Source organism: Benincasa hispida, chromosome 5 (genome assembly GCF_009727055.1).
Source record: "Benincasa hispida cultivar B227 chromosome 5, ASM972705v1, whole genome shotgun sequence".
Taxonomy (NCBI): Eukaryota; Viridiplantae; Streptophyta; class Magnoliopsida; order Cucurbitales; family Cucurbitaceae; genus Benincasa; species Benincasa hispida.
In genome coordinates, this window is record NC_052353.1 from 7270316 (window position 1) to 7297799 (window position 27484).

A 27484-nucleotide genomic window follows, 5' to 3' on the forward strand; every position below is an offset into this window, starting at 1 on the left:
TTAAAATTTCATTCTATAATTATTTTTTATTAATTAATATAAATTGACATTAATGATTGAAAGTAAGTATTTAATAAAAAATTGAGATTAAAAATGTAAAATATTGAAATCCAAGGACCATATTGAAACAAACTCAAATCTTAAAGGTAAAATTATAAAATTATAAAATTTAGAAGCTAAACTAAAACAAAATTCAAAACTCAAAATCTAAATTTATAATATTTTAAAACATAGAACCAAATAAAAATTAAAGTCAAAATTTAAAGACAAAACATGTATTATTCCAAAAAAAAAAAAAAAATCCCTAACATAACTCAAAGCTTTCATTTTCAGGAAAATGGTAGAAAATAAAATAATAATAATAATAAATAAATAAATAAATAAATAAAAAGGTAAAAATGAAAGAAGGAAAGGGGTTTGAAAAGGGTGTGTTTTTGGAATTGTTAAAATGTTGGGGTGTAGAAAATGAAAGAAAATTTATAAGTGCGCTAACTTTTTGGAGTGCTTTCGCAAATATTTTCACTAAATACCACCACATTAATTACAACCCATGACACTGACAGAAACCTAGCTGCCAACTAAATTTTCTCTCTCTCTCTTCTAATCATCAAATACCAAATTTGTTTTTTTTTCTTTTTTCTTTTTAACCAAAAAAAAAACCCAATTTATTTGTTGTTTGTTTGTCGTTTAGAGAGTCCATGTAAATTATTATTTGTTCATTCTTATTGTTAGTGCTATATCACATCATAAAAATATTAGTTTTACTATTTCTATACACCTGACATCATTTCTTAGTATAAAACCGGTGTTACTTAATAATTTTCGAATGTCAAGTAGTGATAATCTTGATGTTTTTAAAAACACCAAGTGATGCAATATAAAAAACAAAACAACTTGATCATAGACAAACGTTAAGTTATATATTTTTTATATATGTTTTGTATCAAGAATATTAACAAATTTGACATTAAGTATCATATTGTTAATTTTTGACAATTTTTATTTGTCAAATGTATTATAATCAAGAAGTTGAATGATTAATAATTTATTATTTTTTTTTACACTATCAATATCATGTAAGTCTTCTTTTTATATTAAATATCTTAAACTATATTTTTATCACTCGGTGCATTGATAATTTATTTCAACAATTTGATGCCTGGAAAACAATTTTATCAACTAAATAAATATTACATATTTAAGATCTATTAATTCAATATATCCACCAATGAGCTGATTTGACCGGACAGACCAGATGCTAGGCCAACGTATTTCCCCGGGGAACTAGTAAAGAAGGACCACAAAGCCCTTTGATAGAGATAGGAAATGACTGAACAAATGCGGTGACGCGACTTGTGTAGTTTCCCTATCGAAAAACTAACCCGATTATATGTCGGATAGGCGCCCGCCCCATTCTGTTTTGGGATCCCTTGTTTATTCCCCTGGGAAGGGAAAAGCCGCCTACCTACTCGTGCTCGTAGCTCGATCGGTTTCACATATATGGGGAATGCCTATCGCTATGAAAGACTATCATTCACAAGCGGAAAGTCATTCAATGGATTCACTTTCACTTACCGAAGTTGACTGGGTCTGGGACCTGTGGAAAAAGGGGAAACTCTTACCGGTGATGCGAAGGAGAACCCGGTGTCGAGCAAAGCTCACGATTCGACTGGAACTAAAGACTTGCCGACCATCTATGAACTGATCAGGGCGCCGCCCTCCTTCTTAGAACCCATTGAGGGGGGCCTCGCTGTATCTTACTGATGCTGCAAGGAAGGGTCTGACTGTACCGCTTTTCAGATGCAAACAAAGTAATCATTCGAACGACCAAGTCATAATGAGATTAAAAAACGCACCACCGCGGTCATCTCCTTCTCTTGAACTGTATAGCGGCAAGAAAGCCCCTACTCCCAATAGTTGAATTAGGAGTCTACTTTCTTTTCTGGTTTACTGCATCCGTAACGATTTCACTCGTTCGCTAACGAGCAAGAAAAGGCCCCTTTATCGCATCCTTTATCGCAAAAAAAGCCCTCTGCCCATAAAGAGATGTGGTACCTTTCACCCAACTATATTATTATAGTCAAGGTTTACCCATCTTGGCTTTCCTCATATATTCAATTATTATCTTTTATATGAACAATTTATCAACCTCAGTATAACAATTTCAAAATTACCCAAAGTTACAAAAATTAATGATATAATCCACATGAATTATTCAAAAACGATAAATTATATATCAATTATGATAAAACTAAGTTCACTTTGATTATTTGCACATTTTTACTGTCCCTATTACATGCGACATCCTTATTTAATCTTTATTGTGTTTATCATAAATGGTTCACACATGCACGTACAAACAATTTTATATCTCCATATATTTATACTTTCATCTTTATTGAATTATTATTTCCTCACTAGTTTAATTAGTTGATGGGAGAGATAATGTACCTAAATGTTTAAATAGTTTTTGCATTTAATGTGACTCCATTTATGTTATGTCGAAGCAATCATAGCGGATATATAAATGTATTAACGATTTCTTTAAAAAATATTTGTTATATAGAGGTATGAAAAAATATGATGGAATGAAATATATATATATATATATATATAATCAGCAAACACGGAAAGGCCGGGGGATGGAGTAATAATAAAAAATTTGTTGGTGTTGCGTTGGATGGTGATTATGAAAAGTGGTTACTTTAAGATTAATTAAGCAATATATACTAATAATAAAGCATGATTAAATATATTAATTAAATTTTTAGGTACGGAGGGCGTAATTTAAGGAATCCCAACCGTCGCGGGTGGCCAGATGTAAAGGGCTCATGAACACGCCTGCCTTTCATTCTTACTTCCTCAACCCATAACCGGTCATGCCCTGTCCCACCTCTATTTCCGGTTTTTTACGCACGTAACTTAAATAAATAACCTTAATTATATAATTCTCTAAACCTTCCTATATTTTATATACATAACCGAAATAATTATTTTACACAAACGTATCACCCAATTTACTTTTTTAATGCTTTATATATGTGTATATATATATAGACACGTATAAAGATGTATGTAAAGAAAGTTCTTGTAATTTTATGAACTTCCTATAGTGACCTTTTTTTAAAAAACCTACATAATTTAGGATAATTTCTCCAAAAATTCGAAAATTATTCTCTTCATAAACAAAAGCAAGAATCGAGGAGAAAGCAAGGTCTATATGATACATATGATATAATATATTCTATATATATATTTAATAATTACATGAACAAGATAATTTGTATAATATGTCGTCTCATATACCAAACAATATATGTGATATATTTATATTTTCTAATATATTTGGAAACACACCAAAAAATAAACTATAGTATATATGATGTATATTTACAATTGCCAATATATTCGACTTATATTTGAGATCTTAGTGGAGAGATGATTGATTTTCAACTAAGAATATGGAAGGAAATGAATGAAATCTACTAAAATGAAAGAAAAATTAATTTTGAAATATCTTTCACTAAATGAATATCTACTCAAAATTAATAAACAATAAAAATAAAGTCAAAATTAAAAAATGATGTCAATAAAGAAGTAATTAAATATTTTGCAAATTTAGGAATAATAGTTAAATTGGTCCAAAATTAAAACTAAAAAACTCTTAATGAAATAACTCAAAATCTAAAACATTTATGAAATATATAGTGTATGAAAGATTCATTACAAGAAATTTGGTAGAAGAAGTCCAAAAACTGTCGAGAAAGATTCTCCCAATAGTTTTTCAACTATCGGCATGATCGTGACGGAAAATCTTCTCCTGACGAAAAAAACCTTGTCATCGAGAAACAGAGATTTCGTGACAAAACAAAGATGGAGGATTTTTGCTGACGCCAGACAAAACCGTCGACATAAAGTATTTCTCCCTACGCTTAGAATGGTTCTTAACTGTCGAGAAAAATCCCCCGTCGACAGAAGTTTACTTCTCCTGATGCCAAATAGATGTTTTTACCATCGAGAAAGATTTCTTTTCCCCATGGTTCACTATTTTAGAGTCAGAAAATTTGTTTTTTGCCGACTGCCTATTCTAGGGTTGGGAAAAGGTTAAGAAATTCATAGATTTGTTGATAGCTACATGTTTCTTGGTGTCGAGAATATATTTTTTTTCACCTTATTTATTAAATATTAAATATTTTTTTTAATAGATATCAAACATGTTTGAATCTTGCAAATCTCAAATAATATAAAAAATGATCAAATTAATTAGTTCTATAAAACATTAAATAATATCCACAAAACATGTTTGAGTCTTACAAATTTTGTCAAACAAACAACCACTAGTAATATTCATCTTAAACATTTCCACAAATTCTTAACCCCCGAAACAACATTACGTAATATCCTCAAAACATAAAACCACAAAGTACCTATAGAATAGAAATCTACAACCTAACTTAGCTCGTTCGGAGATGCATCTTCAACATAAATCTCGAGATACCTACAAAATATAAATTTAAATAGTTTCAATACTCAATATACCATGTATCATTCTCAGACTCAATGTGGAACTTAAACCCCAACTTAAATCAACATACAAAATGTCATTTTTAAAACTACAAAAATTAAGGAATGCATCCGAATTTACTTTGAAAGATCTATGAGAGGAGCCAAACCCTAAAATTAATGAACTAAAATGAACGAAAATAAATTATTTTTTTGTGCTAGTGAGGTTTGCCTCATTCACCACTAACATGAATTAAACATGATTTTGCTTGAATCTCCCAAACCTAAGACCATAAATAAATTCTTCATACAAAAGATATATAGAGAGAAATTTATGGAGAATATTTCTCATTCTAGATTCCCAACTTCAAGCAATAATAATAAAAAGGAAAAATAGATGAAGAAGAGATAGCAATAGGTTGGCAATGGTATATATTGTCATCCTAAACCCATTAAAACAGATACCTGAATCATAATTATCATCCCTTTTATGAATTATCATAGTTTTTAACAATTTCAAATCCATTTGGGATTGGGGTCTGGTGCTTCAATCCCTAGAATCAACATAGCAAGCATAGAGTTTAAGCAATAGAAATGAATGATCCATCCAAATTGTCTGCTAAATTGAACAATTCCAAATTCCAATCCCAACAATACAAATCAAGACAGGAAGCTTTCACAAAGTATCGATAAAGATGCAATGTTCTACTCTCAACAAAGCAATCTACCTCTCTATAATTCTGGCCTAGAAGAAAAGAAAAGGTCAATTTTTAGTATAACACAGGAAAATCAATGGAAAATCTCAGTACCCCAAATTAGAGAGGAGACTAAAATGAATGAAAAACTAAAAGAGTTTAAGTAGTAGAAATGGTTGAAAATAGGGTTATTAATCTAGGGGCATTTATGTAATTGTGTAGGCCCCTAGGGTTTTCTACCGTCTATTTATATGTTGTGTCCCTGTGTATTCTGTGTATCAGATTAACTAATAAGAAATATTTTTATATCGTGGTTTTTCTCCTTATTCTAGGGTTTCCACATAACTGTGTGTTGTTATTCTCTTTTATTCTTCTATATTTTAACATGGTATCAGAGCTAGGCAACGAAACCCTGACCGTCATGGAAGAGAACTAACCACAGTCGTCTTTAGCCGATGGAACGTCAAGTTTTGACATGAAGACAGCCATTCGAGCGGCTGTGAAGGAATATTTTCAAGCAGCCCTACCGGAGTTGATTTCTGTCATCCAGCTGTAGTCGATGGAGAGCCGGAGCCGATGGGAGCCACCGTGCCAGACAGAAGCCACGATTGGAGACCGAAACCAGAGCGACACAGCCTTCGACGGTCAGACAGAGATGAGCAGCGCTGCCTTCGATGGTCAGACAGAGATGAATCAGATCGAGCCCAGTCGTGCCTTCGACAGTCGGACAGAGACAAATCCGATCAGGCCCAGCCATGGGTGGCTGCCACTCATGTCGATCGTGCTCACACTGTTCGAATCCTCCGTGTTAAGTCAGGTCGATCGTTGTGGAGTCGTGCCTAGCACTTTGCTCAAGCATTCCAGCCAGTCAAACCAGAATCCGGTCGAACCATCCAGTCGCTCAAACTAGCTGGTGCCTACTCGTGCGCTGGGCAAATACGAGGACCACCTACAGCCGCTAGCGTCATCTTTCCAGCCGTTGGTGGCTGCTTCTTTTCTAGCCACTTGTGGCTCGACTAATGCCCAGATGACGTTAGACAACGGTTGGCGTATCTTCAAAAAATAGATTTTAGACTTGGATACGATGTTCGGCGCAAATCCCTAATCGATTCAACCCGTCTATTAAGAGAATTCGGTAAATTTGTTCTCTATTTTTCCAAATGCTTCTTATTTATCTAGCTTGATGGCCAACTTTGCAAGATTTCTTGTAGGAGAAAAATTAAATGGCCAGAATTTTTTCTCCTGGTCCTAATCGATCAGAATGGCCTTGGAAGGGCGTCACAAATTTGGATACTTGACGGGGGAGATTTCGAAGCCGATACCAGGCGATCCTCAAGAACGGATTTGGAAAGGGGAAGATTCGCTGTTCTTCGTGAATAGTATGGAACCTCAAATAGGCAGACCATTATTGTATGCTGCAACTGCCAAGGATATCTGGGAGGCTACACGGGATTTGAACTCAAAGAGACAGAATGTCTCTCGACTATATACGCTTCACAAGCAGGTCCATGAATGCAAACAAGGGTCCATGGATGTGACGTCATATTTTAACAAATTATCAATGCTTTGGCAAGAGATGGACCTGTGTCAAGAGATTGTCTGGAACTGCGCGCAAGACGGGGCTCAATACTTGAAAATTGAAGAAGTAGACCGTGTGTATGTCTTTTTGGCTGGATTAAATAGTACTAAATTCGATGGTGTCCGTAGTCGAATATTGGGCCAACATCCTACACCTTCTCTCAGAGAAGTTTGCTTCGAAATACGGCTAGAAGAGAATCGGTCATGCGCCATGAATAATCCTATTACTACAACTGATGCAGCTGCCTTCATTGCAAAGTCACTCAGTATTGATGGCGATAAAAAAAACCCCACCTGTGTGTGAGCACTATAAGAAGCCCTGCACACAAAGGACCAGTATTGGAAATTGCACGGGAGACCTCCAAATAGCAGGCGACGGTAGTCTCATGCCAAATGTAATACTGGTTGTACCCTAGTGAGTGACTCAGCAGATGAACATACTCAGAAGCAGTCTTCGGTTGACCATAAAAACAGTTTGAGTACAGTTGGGGTGAGTGTTATTGCACAATCAGGTAATTTTCCTTCATTTGGCCTTATTAGTATAAATGGTAAAAAACCTTAGATTGTGGACTCAGGAGCCACAGATCATCTTACCAGCTCTTCAAATCTGTTTATTTTTTTTAATTCAAGTGCTGAAAATGAGCGTATTCGAATTGCAAACGAGTCTTTTACCCCTGTTGTAGGGAAAGGCCATATCTCCCCGTTTGACGGTTTAGTTTTACGTGATACTTTGCATGTGCCTAAAATCTCTTATAATCTGTTGTCTGTGAGTAAAATTACAAGGGATCTGAAGTGTAAGACAATTTTCTCACCTGACTCCATTTTGTTTCAGATCTGAAATTGGGGATGATGATTGGCACTGCCTGGCACGATAGGGACTCTATTTCCTTTCTGAAGATGCTTCCTCTAGAGATGATCATCGAACTGGGTTTATGTCATTAAATTTTTCTGTTTCTGAAAATGACTTTATGTTGTGCATTTCTGTTTAGGACATCCAAATTTTCAATATATGAAGTATTTGTTTCTGCATTTATTTCGCAATGTTATACTCTCTCTTTAAATTGTGATGTGTGTATTCGTGCCAAGCAAAGTTGTGTTCCTTTTCGGTCTCAGCCTTATAAACCCTCGAGTCCTTTTACTCTTGTTCATAGTAATGTTTGGGGTCCTCACCTGTGACCACTTCCACTGGTAAACGTTGGTTCGTCACGTTTATAGACGACCACACTCACCTTACTTAGGTATTCCTCCTCACTGACAAATTTGAGGTGTCATCCATTTTCCAACAATTTTATACAACTATTGAGACTCAGTTCAATGCGAAGATTGGAATTTTATAGAGTGATAATGGGCGAGAATTCTTCAACACCCCATTCGGGTATTTTCTTGTCTCTAAGGGAATTGTCTACCAGAGCTTTTGTGCTTATACTCCGCAACAGAATGGAATAGCCGAGCGGAAAAATCGTCATCTGGTGGAAGTAGCCCGGTCTCTTATGTTATCTGCCACTCTTTCGTCATATTTGTGGGGGGATGTCGTTCTTACTGCCGCCCATCTTATTAATCAGATGCCCTCCGGTATTCTTAACCTTCATACTCCCTTGGATTTGTTTAAAGGGTCCTTCCCAACCACTCGGTTAATCTCCGATTTTCCCCTTCAGGTCTTTGGTTACGTTGCCTTTGTTCATTCCCATTGTCCAAACCGCAAAAAATTTACCCATCGTGCTCAGAAGTGTGTCTTTGTTGGACATCCACTTCATCAACATGGGTATAAGTGCTATCATCCATCCTCTCGTAAATACTGTGTCTCCATGGACGTCACCTTCCTCGAGGATCAGCCGTTCTTTCCTGTTAGTCATCTTCAGGGGGAGAACATGAGTGAAGAGACTAACTGGTCCTCTTATGCTATTCCCTTAAAGTCAGCTCCTATTCATATGAATGTCCGTTAGGAGATAACCTTTTTCCCGATGCCAAAAAAATGGTCGGAAAAAATGGTCAGAAAAAATCGATTCTTTCGACGCTTTTTTGGCGTCGGGAAAAGTTCCATCGAAAAAAACAAGAATTCTTGTACTGATTTTCCCAATAAAAACCTCATTTCATTATGGAAAATTGCAATGATTAGGAAAAAAAACTACAAATCTAATAATGATTTTTTAAATTGCTAAATATATATAAAAAATATCTAATTTTCATATTTTTATTATTCTAATTTTATCCTCATTTGTATAGTAGCAAATATATCAGATATAAATTATACATGGTATATCATTTATATAACTAATATACCATGACTTAATTGTGTTATGATGAATGTAATTTGTGTTGATTGTGGTGAATATTGTTTGTGTTGATTATGGTAAATATTGTTGATTATGAAGTTATCTATTCGATTAATTTGGTTTCGATGGTTTGATTTAGGTTTTTTTGTAGTTAATTGTGTGTAATGTTTTAATTTTATATCTTATTTTAATATTATGTCTTAATTACATTAATGATGTCAATCGATATAACAAATATAAAATATATAAGTTAATACGTTCTAGTTTTGAAATTTTGTAGTGATATACCAAATTTAGAAAGATAAAAAAATATATATTAAATATATTCTCATATCTATCTATATCACATAAGGACTATATCACTCACAATATTGACATACTTACGGTTAACATTGGTACTTCAATTATATATTGGTACTAATTCAAAATGCATTTTATGTGCATCTCATTAGTTTATTAATAATTTATAATCACCCAATCAAAATTTCTTTTAGTTATAAAATTGGAATATTAATCGTAGTATATAGCACTATATCAATCAACATTCATATAAATAATAAATTTTAAATATATAATCATGAACGTATTGGTAGTATATTAACATTATTTCAAAATCCATTTCGAGTATAAAACTGGTGCATCATTAGTATATTAACACTTGTTAAAAATGTATTTGCTAAAATATATTTGTAGTTTATTGACATCTATTCAAAATTTAGTTTCAAAGTATAACATTCGTATTATCAATATCTTATCATCATTTATTCAAAATGATCAAAATGGTTATGAACATGATGAGTTGAACCATCATAAACCGATAATAGTGTTGGGTTTTATGTTCTAAAACTCGTGGTATGTAAACAATGGAGCTTATTCTGAAAATTCAATAAAGGTGTTATTGAATAGATCTATTGCTTGAATAGAACTCCAATAAACCTAAAAGTCCCTTAACTATTGGATGAGTACTTGAACTTTATGTGGAGACATAAAGGTGGATCAGGTTCAATTAAATAGTCAAAATGATCTATAGTGCATGGATAAGGCTGGGTACCTTATTTTGGTAACACTATTGGATACAGCCTGCTCTGTAGTTGTTACAAGGAGTTGTAAAATGCTACAAATGAAGTGATCCTAATTCGTTCATGTTAGACATGAGGAGTGGTGGTGTCCTTATGCAAAAGAATTTGTATAAGATCGGACCACGAAATGAGTCACTTTTACTTTATAACACTGTTTAAGACTGACTATTTCAAAGTGATGACCTAGGTAACTTGACCTTAATCCTGAGCTAAATATGAACTCTTGTTTATTCGGGATTGCCCTTAGATTTGCATAGGTGATGGTTGGCTCAATAGCGCTGGCTCAATATGACTGCCATTTCAGGGGTAAGACTAGATAGATAGCTAGGGACATAGGGTGCAAGAGGGAATTCATTCATACCTGCTTTAGGGATAGTAGAGAGGTTGTTCCTTTAAGTGCTGATTCTAGGGCTTGAACAAGGGATCCCGCCCTCTCATTTAGCATGAGAGTACTCGGTTTTTTGATTGGATCATAAAACAATTGTTCATTAGGGGATCAGTGGGGACTTAAGAAACAAGAGGTAATTTCGGGGGTAAAACAGAGATTTGACCCAGCCGTTATTACAAACAACCTGTGAAGGGTTAACTTACTAATCATGGTTATATTGAGTGGACATAATATATCTACAGTGAGGGGAGTTCAACTATGGGCTTTAGTGGAGTGACCCATTTGTTAACGAATGGGGTTAGATCAGTCTAATGAGTTTAGCTGATTAATCTCGGATCGTTGGAGCCCATGATCTATAGGTCCATGAGGTCCCCCTACTAGCTCGAAAATGGATAGCTCTAGAGTAGCGTGATAAGTTAATTTAAAACGTTCAAATTAGAATCAAACGAATTGGAGAAAATATATTTAAATATGATTTAAATATATGAAGATGAATTTGTGTAAAAATTAATTTAATATTGGATATTAAATTAATTAGAATTATTTAAATTATTTAAATAATAATTTTATTAGAAAATTAATTTGTAAAATTAATAAATTTTGATTTTAGAAATAAAATATGATTTTNAATAATTTTATTAGAAAATTAATTTGTAAAATTAATAAATTTTGATTTTAGAAATAAAATATGATTTTAAAATAAATTTTTGGATTTTTGGAAATTGAAAAATCACACAAACTTGAAAAAATGGGTTTTTCAAGTTATCTTCAAAGTTGCTTACAAAGAACCCACCACCTCTTCTTTGGTTTACTCCAAGCATGAGCTGCATCCCATGCAGCACATCTCGTTGCATAAGAGATTGGAGTGAAGAAAGGGATGATGGACCAAATGAATTTTTGCTGAAAAATTCAAATGAAGAAGGTGTTCTTCAATGGGTTGGTTCAGTAAGCTTTCTCCGTATTCCCTTCGATTCCAGCTTATTTTGAGTCCCACAACTCAATTTAGAGCACCAAGAGGATAGAAAGGAAGATCTTGTGGTTGTCTACACAAGGATTCAGAGGATTTTGCAGCTGAAAATAGAGATTTCGTTGGTTCGGCCAAGGTATGTTCATGAAACCCATTATACTCTGTTTTTAGCATGTTTCTTTTCAACCAAAATTAATGAATTAGAATGCTTATGGATCCTGATTTCTTCCGTTGCATGATGGTGTTGATCCAACAAATAGTGCATTAGAAAAATAATAGTTTGAAACAAATGAATAAGAGTTCAAATTAAGTCCAAAAACAATAACAAATGTGCGAGTTGTTCACTGTTAAATTTGGTATCAGTTAATTATTATATCAAATATAAAATGTAAGAGTAAAATTGCAAAAATTGAAATGGAAAATCATATCTTATGTTTTTTTAAGAATATTTTTTTTCCCGCTACTCTTACCCATTCTAAGCAAGTTCTAATTTTCCTAATCATGCCACTTATATATATACTAGCTATAAAACACGGGCAATACACGTGACTAAAAATTTTTAGAATGTCAATTTTACTTATGAAATGTCAATAACAAAATGAACGTAGATTTTATTAAGTTTAAATAATAAATATCTAACATGAGAATTAAAAATAAAATAATTAATGGCCAAAACTATATATATATCTTATATTAGGTTAATTCACAATATTATATAAAATGAGCTACACTTTTTTTTTTTGGGGATATTTGAAACACTTTTTGATTATTGATGGTTTTGTTAGATGCTTGTATGATTCAAAGGAATTTGTTTTATTCCTTCAAAAATAGCACAATTCTTATTTATTAGAGTAAATTTGAGAATATATTAAGATAAAAAGTTAGAGATATGTATGATATATATTAATAGATTCTATGTATGATTATGTTGTTCTCTATTGTTGTTATGGGTAGTTCTCCTAACATAATGAATAAAAAATGTTAAATTCAAACACATGAAAATCAAATAAACATCTTGGCTCAAACATATAAATAAAATATCTAAGATTTTAATAAATTAGAAATCTAATTAAAGATATAACTAAAATTAATAAAACAACAATATATAAAATTTGATGAACAAACAAAAACTACATGTTCAATATTAACATTATAATTTAAAAAGAGACAAATTTATGAATATTTCTTATGGTTGAAAAAGAAGATATTCAGTACAATTGCGCTACCAAAAGGAAAAAAAATTAAAATAGACTAAATAATTTGCCAATTAGGAGAAGATCCATTTGACCAACTTGAAAATTAAAAAGTTTCTTGTAATTTCTCACAAATAACGTCTAATAATGAATAAAATTGTGTCATCCTTTACGTTTCATGTCTGGTGGTATCCTTTACGTTTCATGTCTTTTACAGTGTTGTTGTGAAGCCAATTTGCAACTGCTATATTTATGAATACAAAATAATCATCATGGTTAACAATCCTTTTTTTTTTTACTTTCACATCTCTTATTTGCCCTCTTTTCTCCATTCAAACTCATTTTCATTTCTTCTCAAAAGACTAAATTCTTGTTTAGTTTTGCTTTTCTTTTTTCATCTAAATTCTACTTCATATATTTAAAAGAATTTATCGTAATTTCTCTCACTCGTCTCCTTAAAATTCATATAAAAAGACAAAAAAGATTGTAGAAATTGGTGACTAACTTGCTAGCAGAAGAGATGTTTTTTTAGTAGAAATGGGAGTGAGGGATTTGAACCATGAGGATGAATGTTGCGATTTAATTTGCTAGAAATGTGTGCTTTTAAAAAGATATAGTTTTTCCAAACGTTTCAAAATTGAGGGATGAAAAAAAATAGTAATCATTAAAAATTTTCACAAAAAAAAAAATGACTGCAAAACTAAATGAAAAAGAATAAAAAAAAATTTATACATAATATTTACCTAAAATTTGAACTTGCTGATGGTGTTGACAATCAACATGCTTAAGTAATTAGGATTTTAAGCACTCTAACTACATTAATTTTAGATTTAAAGCATATTTATTCATTTTTCAGAATATATGAGGGTAGAATCCAAAATTAGATTGAATTAAGGGAATTTTTTGGAGAGAAATTTTTGGTTTTGAGTTTTGAGACATGAACTTTTCTTCATGAAAATCAATTTTGCAAGAATGAATTTTCTCATCAAAATTCATCTTTTATTCAAGACCAACATATAAAACAATTTTGCTACGAGATTGACACCAAAGCTCAATCAATTTTGGGTGGAAAAATGTGGTGTCTCAAGTGGGAAAAACCCACCTAAATGAATTTTTTTCATTTTTTAATTCAATTTTAATTTGAAATCTAATTTCAAAATTAAAATGAACAAACTACTTTATAAAATATTAATTCAATAATTAATATTTAAATAAAATTAATTCTAACAATTAATATTTAAATAAAATTAATTCTAACAATTAATTTTTAAATAAAATTAATTCTAAATAATTAATTAATTAAATTTATTTAATATCAAATATTAAATCAATTAAACATTAATTCTTAACATGAATCCCTATTTATGTATATAATATTTAAATCATATTTAAATATTTTTCAACTCTTCCAATTTCGTTTAATTCAATAACTAAACATTTAATTATATTGTATATAATTAATAATTCCCTTAAATCAAATTTGAATGTTTTAAATTTTCTCATCACATTATTTTAAGGTTTAGTCCGTTTATGAGCTAGTAGAGGGACCTAATGGACCTATAGATCATGAGCTCCAACGATCCGAGACTAATTGGTTAAATTCTTTTAATCGAATTAACCAACATTCATTAACTACTAGGTCATTCCGTTAAAGTCTTGTAGCTGCACTCTCCTCATTGTAGATATATTTTTGCCCACTTGATTTAACCATGATCAGTAAGTCGATCATTCTCAGGTTATTCGTATTTACAGCAGGGTCAAAATTAGCGTTTTAACCCTGTAATACATCTTACTCCTTAAGTCTCCACCGATCCACTAATGAATAATTGGTTTATGGTCCTACCAATAAATCGAGTCCCTCTCAGTCATAAAGAGGGCGGGACCCCTTGTTCAAGACTTTGAGTCAGTACTTAAAAGAACAACCTATCTACTCACTCTGTCATCGGGTACAAGCGAATTCCATCTTGCAGGACAATGTTCTCAGCTATCTACCTGGTCTTACCCCTAAAATGGGAGGCTTAGAGCGGCGATGTTGAGTCACTCTCACCCATGCAGATTAAAGGATAATCTTGAATAAACAGAAGTTCATAGTTAGCTCAGGATTGAGATCGAGTTACCTTAGGTCATCGAATTGAAATAGTAAGTTTTAACAGTAAACGACGTTATAAAGAAAAGTGACTATTTCAGGGTTTGGTTTTATACAAACATCTTTTGCATAAGATGCTCCCACTCGCATGTCTCTACATGAACGATTTCGGGATCACATCGTTTGTATCAAATACAAAGCGTGTCGCATCCATAGTGTCCCCAAGGTAAGGTACCCAACCTTATCCTTATACTTATAGATCATTTTGGCTATATACTCAAACTGATTTTCTTTTATGTCTCCACATAAAGTTCAAGTATTCATGTTGTAGCCAGGGGTTCATTAGTTTATTGGATTTAGGCTATTACAAGTGCAATTTACATGTTCAATAATAACTTTATTGAATAAACCTCAATGACAACTTTATTGTAAATAGAATAAGTTTAAAGATTACAAACTGCGAATTTTAGGACATACAACCCAATACTTACGTCTCCTTCCCCTTCACATTAATTAATTTTGTATAGACTAGACCAACGGCGACATGACAGTGGAAGAGAGGAGATCGAAGTGGCCAACTATGCCCGATGCGACTGAACCAAGAACCAAAAATCGAAGAGAAGGAAAAAAATATTGGGAAAGAAATTAAAAAAAAAAAAACCTAGGAAAGATTTGAGAGACTATCTAACCAAATATATATATATTTTTATTTTTTTTTTAAAAACATATATTTTCGAGATACAAAACCCTTATATTTAGTAAAATATATTTATTTTAACTACTTATGTATAAACATCAATATCATATCTTAATGGCCAAGTGAATCTCAAAGAAAATTCACCATAATAAATTTCTATTCATCTTCTCATTTTCTACGATTTCTTGATATTAATTGAACGGTGTATTTCATTTTTCGATCTTTTTCTACTAAACATCCTCCCTTGTTCTTTTTTTTTCAAAAAAAAAAAAAAAAAAAAGAAACTATCAAGAGCATACTTCACTGTGAGAGCCTTGAGTGTTGGCAACAATAGAAACCCGCTAAACAAAAAACAATCAATGCAGTCGAAATACGAAGGAGGATCAGGGCTAGCTTGAAATAGAGAACAAAATCTTGATTCTAAAATTCTTTTGATAACATTTTGAAAATGAAGAGATGAGGCCAGATAAAAGTAGAAAAGTTTGTATTTAATATTTGAAAATTTTGTAGTTATAACGTGAAGGAATGTGTTTGTACGAAGTTATGCAATTTTGTAAAGGGATGTGTTTGTATCAAGTGATACCAAGCGAATTCAAAATATGTGATATTGTGCGTAAAATAGAAAATATTGAATGAGGGTAAAATAGGAATTTTTAAGAGATATAAAGGTGAAAAGGGAAGATAAAAATTCTCCCCTTTTTATCTTTTTAATATAGTATAGATATAGATAGATTGATGATTTTATATATGTATATAACTAGCATACAATAATAAATATTAAATACTACACCATAAAACTACCATAGAAACAAATTGAAACTAAATGATTTTTCTTTTTGCTTTTTGGAAGGGTAGGAATTAATTATGGATCAGAATACTTTTCAAAGTTTGTTTAATTTTAGTTCCTATATTTTTAATTTACTAAATTTAACTTTTGTATTTTAAATAAATGTTAAATCTAGTCTCGAATGTTAGTTTATTGTGAATTTAAAAAATTTTAATTTATTAATATTTTTATTATAAATTTTGAAAATATAGTCACATACCAAATTCATTTACATAAAAATTATATTTCGATTCAAATTAATTTTGAGAAACTATATTTATGAGTTATTAAAAGTAAAAAACTAAAATTGGAATTATAAAGACTTAAAAATATAGGACTAAAATGATGGTTTAATATTAATTATTAAATTAAAAAAAAGGGATATAATTGGTTGGTGAGCATCAAACCTAAAAGCATGAAAGAAAAGAGGTTGAGAAAAGTCAACAGGTAAAGTAGTAATGAAGAGGGAGAAGTTATGATGGTGATGGTGATGGTGATGGTGATGGTGATGCTAAGAATCAATATATCAATATTATTGAGAAGCAAGTTGAGATGTACCAAAATGGTAAAATTACTGTAGATCTGATCTGATGGTTCTGTTCATTTAGTTTATAGTCTAAAAATATTTTTAATTATATCTTTGCAATTTTTCTTTTAATCTAACCTAGTTTTTTTTCCCCCCAATTATAACAACACTGTTATTTGAAAATAAATGTGACACATGCCTTAAACTAAATAAATGATAATTTGACATTATACATGTGATCAATATAAGCAACTAGTCAACTAAACACAATGGCCAGGGTGAGACTGAAAATGGAAGTAAAGAGGAAGAATGTAATAAGAACTACATTTTTGATTTGCCATGAATCATTACTAAAAGTGAAAAGGTATAAAAAATTATTTATAACACATGTCAAAATGAGTTTAGCTATGAAGTAATTGACATATATTTCAACCAAATGCTTTAAAATAAGTTTAAATACTACTTTGATCTTTATACTTTTAAAATTTTTATTTTTGGTTATTATAGTTTCAACTTTTGTTTTTCTTGGTCATTAAACTTTGGGTTCTTTTGGACTTTGAACTTCTTTTATGTTTGTGAGTGTCTAAGCCAATTTACGCACACCTTGACTATTAACTTTTAGTATTTGAACTTTCAAAAAGTGACAACTTTTGAAAATATAGAGACTAAAATGACTAAAATGAACAAAAAAAAAATATAAAGACTAAAATGAATCAAAATTAAAGTATAGAAATAAAAAATAACATTATAAAAATATAGAGACCAAAATAAATAAAACTAACCAAAAGTACATAAGCGAAAAATAATGTTTAAAACTTAATTGTAATTCATTTAATACTTTCAAATTGACATTAAAACTAAAGATTATGAACGAAAAATCGAAATTAAGAGAGTAAATTTTGAAAAAAAACTCAAACTTCTATCATTAAATTAAAATTAGGCTTAAAAAGAGAGAGAGAGAGAGAAGATTTTAAAAGTTGGGACTAAATAGTATTATTTATAAAAAAAATAATAAAAAAAAAGGGGTAGTGGATGTGGTTTCCTACCAAGTAAGTACGGATAACAATCCGTGGCACGGAACATCCTCCGTACACGTCATACTCCAACGCATTCACACCACTCTTCTCTTATTTATTTTATTTTATTTTTCTCGAGGAATTTGTGATATTGTTTTTAATAAATAAATAAATAAATTATTAAGTGTGATGCTGCGTCATCCCACCTGATCATTTCTTTCCTCCGCCCCTCCTCTCCCTTCCATCCTCAAACTCCATCTTTTACAATTTGAGTTTGAAACATATGAGGATTGCTTCAAGTCAAAAACTCCTTTAATTTTAAAGTTTATATCGAGTCACTAAAAAGAAAGATGGATTTTACTGATATAGATATTCATTATATTAATTTTCTTATTAAACATTTATTAACCATGTATACATATAATCTTAAGTTTTATTTTTATTTTTATTTTTATTTTCAATTTACCTATGTTATCTATTCATTCATATATCTCATTTACTCAGATATTATAAGTCTCACCACCTTTTGTCTTGGTTTGTTCTGCAATTAGAAATGTTCACAGGATAAGATGAGGTCGGTGATGGTTTTTCCATCTAGTTCTTGCTTCTAATTTCATTTTCTATCCCTCTAAAACTTTTCATTTAATTGGTAGGGATTCTTCGAATGTTTTCCTCGAGGAGGGGTCAAATTTCTTCGAGAAAGAGAAAGATAGGAAAGATGCCAAGTCAAGCCATGTACTACTATCGACAAGATGGGATTAAAAAAATAGCCAAATGCTAGGAAAGCATAGTCAGACTAGTGTCGCACCCTCTATTTAGATATACTATTGAACTAAAATTGTGATTATCCCACTGTAATGAGGCACCCTCCCTTTTGATTGCGCTCGGGTTGTTGTCTCTTAGGAATCCCTACGTTCCCTACTATGTTGTTGAAAGCTAGATTCACATGAGGCATGTAATGCGTAATTAAAAGAAATGACAGTAACCCAAAGACTATAGGGAATAAGCCCAAGGTAGAAGCGCTTAACTTGCATTGACAATATGAATCTATTTTTATCCAACGTGAGAGACCTTTCAGTGCAAGTTTTATCCCCACTCACGTTTTCAAATAAAATTTCTAAAAAGTTACCTTATATGGGATTACTTAAAGACAAGAATTAATTTTTTTTAATAAATTTTTTATCAAGTGACAAGTGACCAAATAACCCATACAAAGTGAACCTAAATATTTCATGGTTACATTGAATTGGATTCATTATTTATTGAGTGTTATATGACTTGAAAAATTTACAACACAAACAACTAGAGGTTTAGTTTATAAAATATCTCAACCCAATCCATGATCACTAATAGGTGGAAAAAGACTTGTCAAAGGTATTGGCAATCATATGAAATTTATAAGTGTACGAATCTAAGAACTACTAAAACTTAATTAGCAGTAAGATCGAATCCAACCACAGAAAAGTTTAAAACCAATTTTCTAATTAAAGTGATATATGAGAGGATTTAGTGTGGAGAGAGAAAATGTAGACAAGTGAAGTGCATGAAATAAAGGATAAATGTGTAATCTTGCTAGATGTTTTAATTTAGAAGAATGAATCGCCCAATGCAATATTTTGATAAGGGGAATTATATTTCAGACAATTGCAAGCCCACAACCAACTTTGACACGAAAAAGTCAAATCAAGCACCTCAACTATTAATTAAGACTAACACTCTAATTAAGCTAAATGAACTTGAGTATGATGATGTTTCATGCAAGCCTAACATTTGCCTTACGTTTTAAGGTATTATTACAGTGATTAATTAATAAGTAGTGCCTAATTATAACCACGATTTGTTCTTTAGTCATGAATTGATCGTGCAAGTTAATGTATCCCAACATATCCGTACAAGACGTAGAGAGACTATATCGATTCTTGCTACTTAATTGAAAACATGACGAAACATGATGAGATTACACTCAAGCATCAAGGTAAAATTATTAGTCATGCATCTAACCATTGCATCATTAATCCAATCAATAAATGCGTACTCAAAAGGTTTAAACATAAATAAAGAATACTTACTATCAATGAGATATGAAATTAAGCATAAATCTCACAAAATGTTTGGGTTCCTCCAACTCCCTAAAACTAAAAATAAATTATTCTGACCTTTCTGTGGTGAGGAGGAAGCTAAAACCAGCATATAGTCCAACTTGATTACAATGAAAAAACTAAAGAAAATACCTAAAAACTAGGAAAATGGAAGAGATCAGAAATGGGGTAGTGGGTATGAGGGCCCTGAGATAATTGAAATTGAAAAATCCCAACCCTCGCAACTAACTTTACGACGCTACGCTACTGTGTTGCAGCATTGTGCCTCAACGTTGTTGCCTAACATTGCAATGCTAGTCTTCGAGTCATTTTGGTCATTTTTTGTTACAACATTCTATCAATCACCTCTACCCTCCACTTCCTTTTTAGACTTCTTATAATTATCATTGTATTTGCATACAGTTACATATCATTGAGCTAACCTAAACTCACTTTGCTTTCATCATGTTTTTACAACAATTGCAGAAATGGTGACTCGATGTTTGACGTTAAAGGAGGAAGTTGTTTGTCAATTACCATTATCCTATCTATCATTATATTTAAATTTTGTGTTAAATGAATCATTAACAATTAATACAAAAGAGAGTAAAAATGAAGAGATTCAGAAAGTAACTTCAAAACGTACTAGATGAGAATACATGCATATCTGATAACAGTCACAAAAATGAATACAAAATTATTGAAATTAATTGTGTTACATAAAACGAAATAGGGTCTCTTAATTATAATAATATGCACCAATTCAATAAGCTTTGATTTCTACATATTTTATGAGGCACACTTATCTTTCTCATAAATCTCCTTTTCGCTTTCTTTACTACTTTTAACAAAGTTCATATCCACGCGGTGAGAGCTATTAACAAGCTTCATCCACAAAATAACGTAACCTCTATTATGTTAAAAGATTCTAGTCGCTTACACATTCTTATGTTAATTTGAGTTAGACTCGTTTTGACATATTTTATCTTTCTTTTCATTATACAATAATAATTATTTAATTGTTGACTAAACTAAAATTTAATTAGGCTCTAACTTCGTATTTAGATTTATTTAGAGTCTGTTTGGATTGACTTGAGAAAAAAATATTTTTCAAAAAACTATTTTTTATTTAAACACTTTTGAAAAAAGTGATTAAAATACACTTGAAAAACTATTTTAAGTGATTGTCAAACATTCTAATTTCTTCCTAAAATGATTTATTTTTTAAATTAAACACTTGAAAATATATTCCAAACACCCCTTTGGTCTTTAAATTTCAAAATTCCCATATCAATACTTGAAATTCAATATTTTTAAAACTTATAGATCTGTACAGTATGTAGATTACAAATTTGGGGATGTAATAATGCGGTCCTGAGAATGTTTGATAGTTCAAATGGTTTCATTACTATTTTAGCCCGTGCATATAAATATGTGATATATGTTCCATTTGAGTTAAGTGATTGAATGAATTAAGTGATGTAGCCTAGCTACAAGTAGATCATGAAGTTGTTTGCACTATATAATGTAGAGAGAATTGGGTGCATAGATAAGATATTATAAAGTCAGTGGTAAAAATATTATCTTATATATGACCCAACTTCTCGTGCTCTACGCATCAATGGTGTCTGCATAATGGGGATTCCAAGATATTTCAACTTAATTACAACTTGCTTTTAATCAGTTTCATATTTCCCTTCAAATATTGTAAGTGGGTTTTCAATCTAACATGTCAAATATATCAAAACCAAACCTCTTCTCTTATACAATCATGTCAAAACCTTCTGCACTAGTTAGCTATGTCAAGAATCATTTGAAAAAATCTTGATCGTTTTTTGCATTTGGTAAATCAAATTTAAATTTAAATTTGTTAAAATTACTTTTAAAAACACGTTAATTTGATGTCTACTTTAAAAGCAATATCCTCTTAACTTTTAGATTCTCCTAAAATCAGATAGAATTTTTAACTAATATTTCGTTTTCAAATTTATACTTTAAAAAGAAGATTTATTTATATATTTATCTATTTCTCATCTAGCCAAATTTATTTTCTATTTTTCACGAGTTAAATGCATTAATTTTTTAAATAGTATATCATATTGAGTTTTATTTTTTTTAAATAAAGCTTTTTTCTATTATTTAAAAATTAATCTATAACAAACAAAATTTATCATACTAAAAAATTATTTAAAATTTTAAATTACAAACTTTTTTTTTTTTTAAAAAAAGTTGATTATGAGTCTATTTTAGTTATTATATCTAAAATAAGATGTTTTTGCATTTATCTATCAAACACTCTAACCTATGTTTTTGCATTTATCTATCAAACACTCTAACCTACTTTTTAAAGTTTAAGCTGAAATTTATCAAACACTATTTTACTTTTTTTTTTTTTTCACAGTTGATTTTTCTAAAAGCACAATTGTCAACAATTATTTTAAAAGTTATAATTCCAAATGGAACCTAAGACTAAACCTTACCCAAACTACAACGTGTTTGGGACAAGAAGTATCTAGAATAGTGAACTCCAAAGAGTTATGAAATCTAGAGAGTTATGAACTCTTAGAGCTACAGTGTAAGCAGTTCATAAGGTATAAAATTAATATTTCTTACTAGTGGGACCCACAATTTCTTTGAATCAAACAAAGAGTGGAGTTTACAACTCATACTTTCGAACTTATTGCGGCCAGACATAAATATACAAGTGTTATTCTAACTTTGGGAGAAGGAAATAGACCCTATACAAGTGTGTTCATGAATACAATTTCTTTTGTCAATTATATTAACAAAATATTTACAGTGGGTTAAAAGAATTGGTTATCATATTTTCAAATATGCCACACAAAATAAATAATTTATAAATATGATTTTTTAAAAGTTTTCTAGATCTATCAGTGATATACCATTATATATACTCTATCAATAATAGACTTCTAACATGGATAAACCATTTTAATAATCTATCATTGATAGGCTTATGTCATTGACAAACTATTTTCATGGCTATTAGCTTATATAGATCATCTCTACATTTATCACTAATCAATGCCTCTATTATTTATCAATGGTATTTAGGTCTCTTGATGATGAACAATTTATTTATTATCAATATTTTCACTAGTTGTAGCTTTTTATGACTGATATGCTATTTTTATGTCTATTAGCAACCATTTTTAAATATTTATTAGACCAATTTTAGGTTGATAGCACTGATAGAACATTTTCATGTATATAATGATTGATAGACATGATAGAATTCTGTCATTGATACATATCTATCTTTTATATGTTAGTTTACAGAAACATGCAACGGAAGAAGACAAGATCACTAAGCATTCTAATTTCTCAATTTTGACATCAGAATAAGCATGTTCATAGGGTATTAAGAGGATTTCAATACATACCTTTGAAAATCCTTTTCAAACACAAATTTGAGTTGCAATCTTCTCTAATTGAAGTCGTGGACCACCAAAAGATTTTCTCGACTATTTTAATTTGAATTTTGATAAACTCTTCAATTTCATTTAATTTCGATAAATTAGACGTTAATTAATTATATCGAATATAATTATACAAATCCTAATTTGAATTTGAACTATTCAAATTTAAACCCTAAACTCAATTTGAACATTTCAAATTGAAATTCAATTTGAACACTTCAATTTGCAATCATTCCAAATTCACTCAATTTACTAATTCAAAGTGTTTAGATTTTACGAGCTAGTAGATGGACCTTATGGACCTATAGATCATGAGCTCTAACGATTTGAGATTAAATGGCTAAAACTCTTTAGTAAATCGGGTAGACGCAAATTTCGTCTTGCACCCTATGTCCCCAGCTATCTACCCGGTCTTACTCTTGAAATGGGAGGCTTATTGAGCCGATGTTGTTGAGTCAACCTTAACCTATGCAAATCTAAGGATAATCCCATATAAACAGGAATTCATAGTTAGCTCATGATTAAGATAGAGTTACCCAAGTCATCTAAGTGAAATAGTCAGTCTTAAATAGTAAACAATGTTATAAAGTAAGAGTGACTTATTTCTTGGTCTGATCTTATGCAAATTCATTACATAGGACGCCCCATTCTTCATGTCAATACATGAACAAATCAGGATCACTTCGTTTGTAGCACCTTACAACAATTTGTATTAACTACAGAGTGGGTCGCATCTAATAGCCTTACCAAAATAAGGCACTCAATCTTATTCATATCCTATAGATCATTTTGACTATTTATTTGAACCCGATCCACTTTTATGTCGCCACATAAAGTTTAAGTACTCATATAATAATCATGGATATTTTAGTTTATTGTATTTATTTCTAAAACGGAATAAACAATTCATAAATTCAATGATAACTTTATTTAATCAAACTTCAATAATAACTTTTTTGAATTTTAATATAAGTTTATTCTTTTACAAACCACGAGTTTTAGGACATAAAACCCAACATTATACAAATAAGAAAATGGTTAGCTAGTGATACATTGTATGGATGTTTATTGTAGTTTTCCTTAATTACATAGGTAAAATAGAGAGTACTTATACTGAAGGAAAGTAAATCCTATCTAATAGAAGATACAAAATAGATTCAAAATAGCCTAAAAATCAGCTAAATTATATAAATACATTAACACTCTCCTTCAAACTCAAGATGGTAGTGGAGAGACCAATTTGAGTTTGCGTAGTAACTGGGTTGAAGTGAGCTAGGGATAGTGCTTTGGTAAAGATATTTATGGGTTGCTTGGAAGTGAATATGGACTTTCAAACGGGGGGTGGTGCACTGAAGATGATGTCGAAAATGAAGGAACTCTTACCAAATAGTACCAATGAGCGGAAGCAAGATCGTTCCAAATTCATTGTGACAGAAATATCGCATTCACAAATATACATATAAGTTATGCATTTACTATCAAATTATGACATGCTTTTAACAACAAATACAAAGGAACGAGAGACATACCTCTTGAAGAACTCTTCTTCTCTTTATCTCTCGCTCTCGCTTGGAACAACACCTCTCGCGTCGCTGTACACGCCAAGACAATCATCTACCAAAACTCGCTGTCGCTCACCACCAACCGGTCTTCTACACGAACACACAGCAAGGTGGACACCACCACTCAGTAACCTCGATATTCTCGAAGTGAAAATCCAGGAGGTGTAGGCTCTGTTAGAATTGGTAGAGGGTAGGAGGAAATACGATCGTATTCAACGACCAAGCAAGTGGGAGAGATTTTGTGTCTATCGTATACACGGGTGCTTGATCATTTAGGAAAAGGTGCACGCTCGTTTAGGTAATCAGGTTTGATCATTTAGGCGATCGTTTAGGTAATCTCGCTCTCGCGTGCGATTGTTTAGTAAAAGCTATACGATCGTTTAGCTCGACTGTGTGTGTACACGATCGTTTAGGAAAACTTGAGCTATCATGTAGGCTCTCGTTAACTATACGACGGGTAGTGTAAAAATCTGAAGCGATTATCCGATCTCTTTGAAAAATGAAAACTATTTTCATTTTATCCTTCAATTATGAAAACTGAATGCAACTTACCAATTTCACGTAGGGTTATGGAGAAAACCACCAACAATTATCTCATAATTGTTTAATATAAATAAATATAATCATATTATATTTATAACCTATGGTTTTAATATCACATCATATGCAACATATAAACCATAGTCTTTTTCTCCTCCACTGGATATAAATCATATTTATATCCTTTTTCCTCTAATTAATGTATCTCATACATCATGTCAACTATATCATATATAATTGACCAGTTTAATCATATCATATCATATCATATATAATCAAACCCCCTCTTGTCAATTTGAACACTTCAAACTGACCCAAAAACTGATTCTCAATTTGAATTCATTGAGCTACCAAGGGGACCTTATGAACCTGTGGCTTTAAGCTCCAACGGTACGTGAATAGCTGACTAACCTCTTTAGCCATGAGATCTACCATCCATTAACTGCCAGACACTCCATTAAAGACCAACAGTTGCACTTTTCTCACTACAGATATGTTTCTATGTCCATCGGATATAACCAGTCAAAAGTACGATAACCCTTCACAGATGCTCGTAAGTACAGCTAGGCCAATTTACCGTTTTGCCCCTATAGTTACATCTAACTTCTTAAGTACCACTGATCCCTCTAATGAATAATACAATATAGTCCTACTATGTGTGGACACCTCTCAGGCCATGAAAAGGTGTGTGGTGCCACATCGTTCAAGCCCCGGAATCAGCCCTTAAGGGAGCAATCTATCTACTTACCCTACTTTGGGGAAAGAGTGAATTCCATCTTGTGTAGCTGAGTTTTGAGCTCCCAAATCAGACGAATTCTCAAAGTGGTAGGTTTGAGTCGACAATCTGGCCACTTGCTCCCATGCAAATCAAAGGATCGCCCTTAAAGGCAGGAGTTCCCAACTCACTTAGATTGAAGTCATGTTACCTATGGTCATCCTAGTGAAGTGAAGTCTCTGTCATGAACGACGTTATATAACGAGACTATAACACTTTGTGGTCTAGCCTTATACAAACTCCTTTATATAGGATGCCCCTGTTCATATGTCTTCACATGAATGATCAGGATCAGACCATCTGTGGCAAGTCACAACAATTGTAACTCTTCTACAAAGCGGGCCACATCCATAGTGTCATCAGGATAAGGTTTCCCCCATATATCAATATACTACAGACCCTTTTGGTTATCACTTAAGGCATGATCCACCTATATGTCTCCACATACATGCTTGAGTTACAACGACAACCAGGGATCTCAGTTTATTGGTTTGTGGTAAAGCAAATAAAACATCCTATGTTTCATAGACAACAGAGAAGTAAATATCACACATTATTACATCACAAGCATTTGTTCAATACAGTCTTTACAAATTATAGGACCCAACGAGAGTTTAGGGTATTATCCCCAACAGAAAAAATTATAGTTATTCTCGATGTGCTTTTTCCGTTCATGAAAAACATCATTGTGAATAATCTGGATACCATTGTGATTGTCACAATGAAGAATAGTGGCAGAGTGTCGAGAGACCCTCATATCTGCAAGGAGCCAACGAAGCCATAGTACCTCTGAAGTAGCATAAGCTAATGCATGATATTCAGACACCTGTACTGGAACGAGAAACAACAATTTGTTTCTTACTACACCAAGAAATGAGGGAATCACTTAAATAGAAGTGATAACCTGTGATAGATCGTCTATCAGTTGGATCACCAATCCAGTCAACATTAGAGTACCTAGATAAAACCAAGGATGATTGTAAAGAGAATTGAAGGTTATAACCCAGAGTGCCTTTAATATAGTGTAGTATACGAATCACTGCAACGAAATGTATAGTGCAGGGAGCTGCTATGAATTTACTAACAACATTAATTGTATAGGCAATATCTGGATAAGTCACTGTCGAATAGATAAGGCTGTCAAAAAGTGCCGATATAGGGTGGTATCCTTAAGAGGAACACCATCAGAAGAAGTCAGACGGACATTCAAATCCAACATTATTGATGATGTGACAGAGTCAGTGATACCAGATCAAACCAAA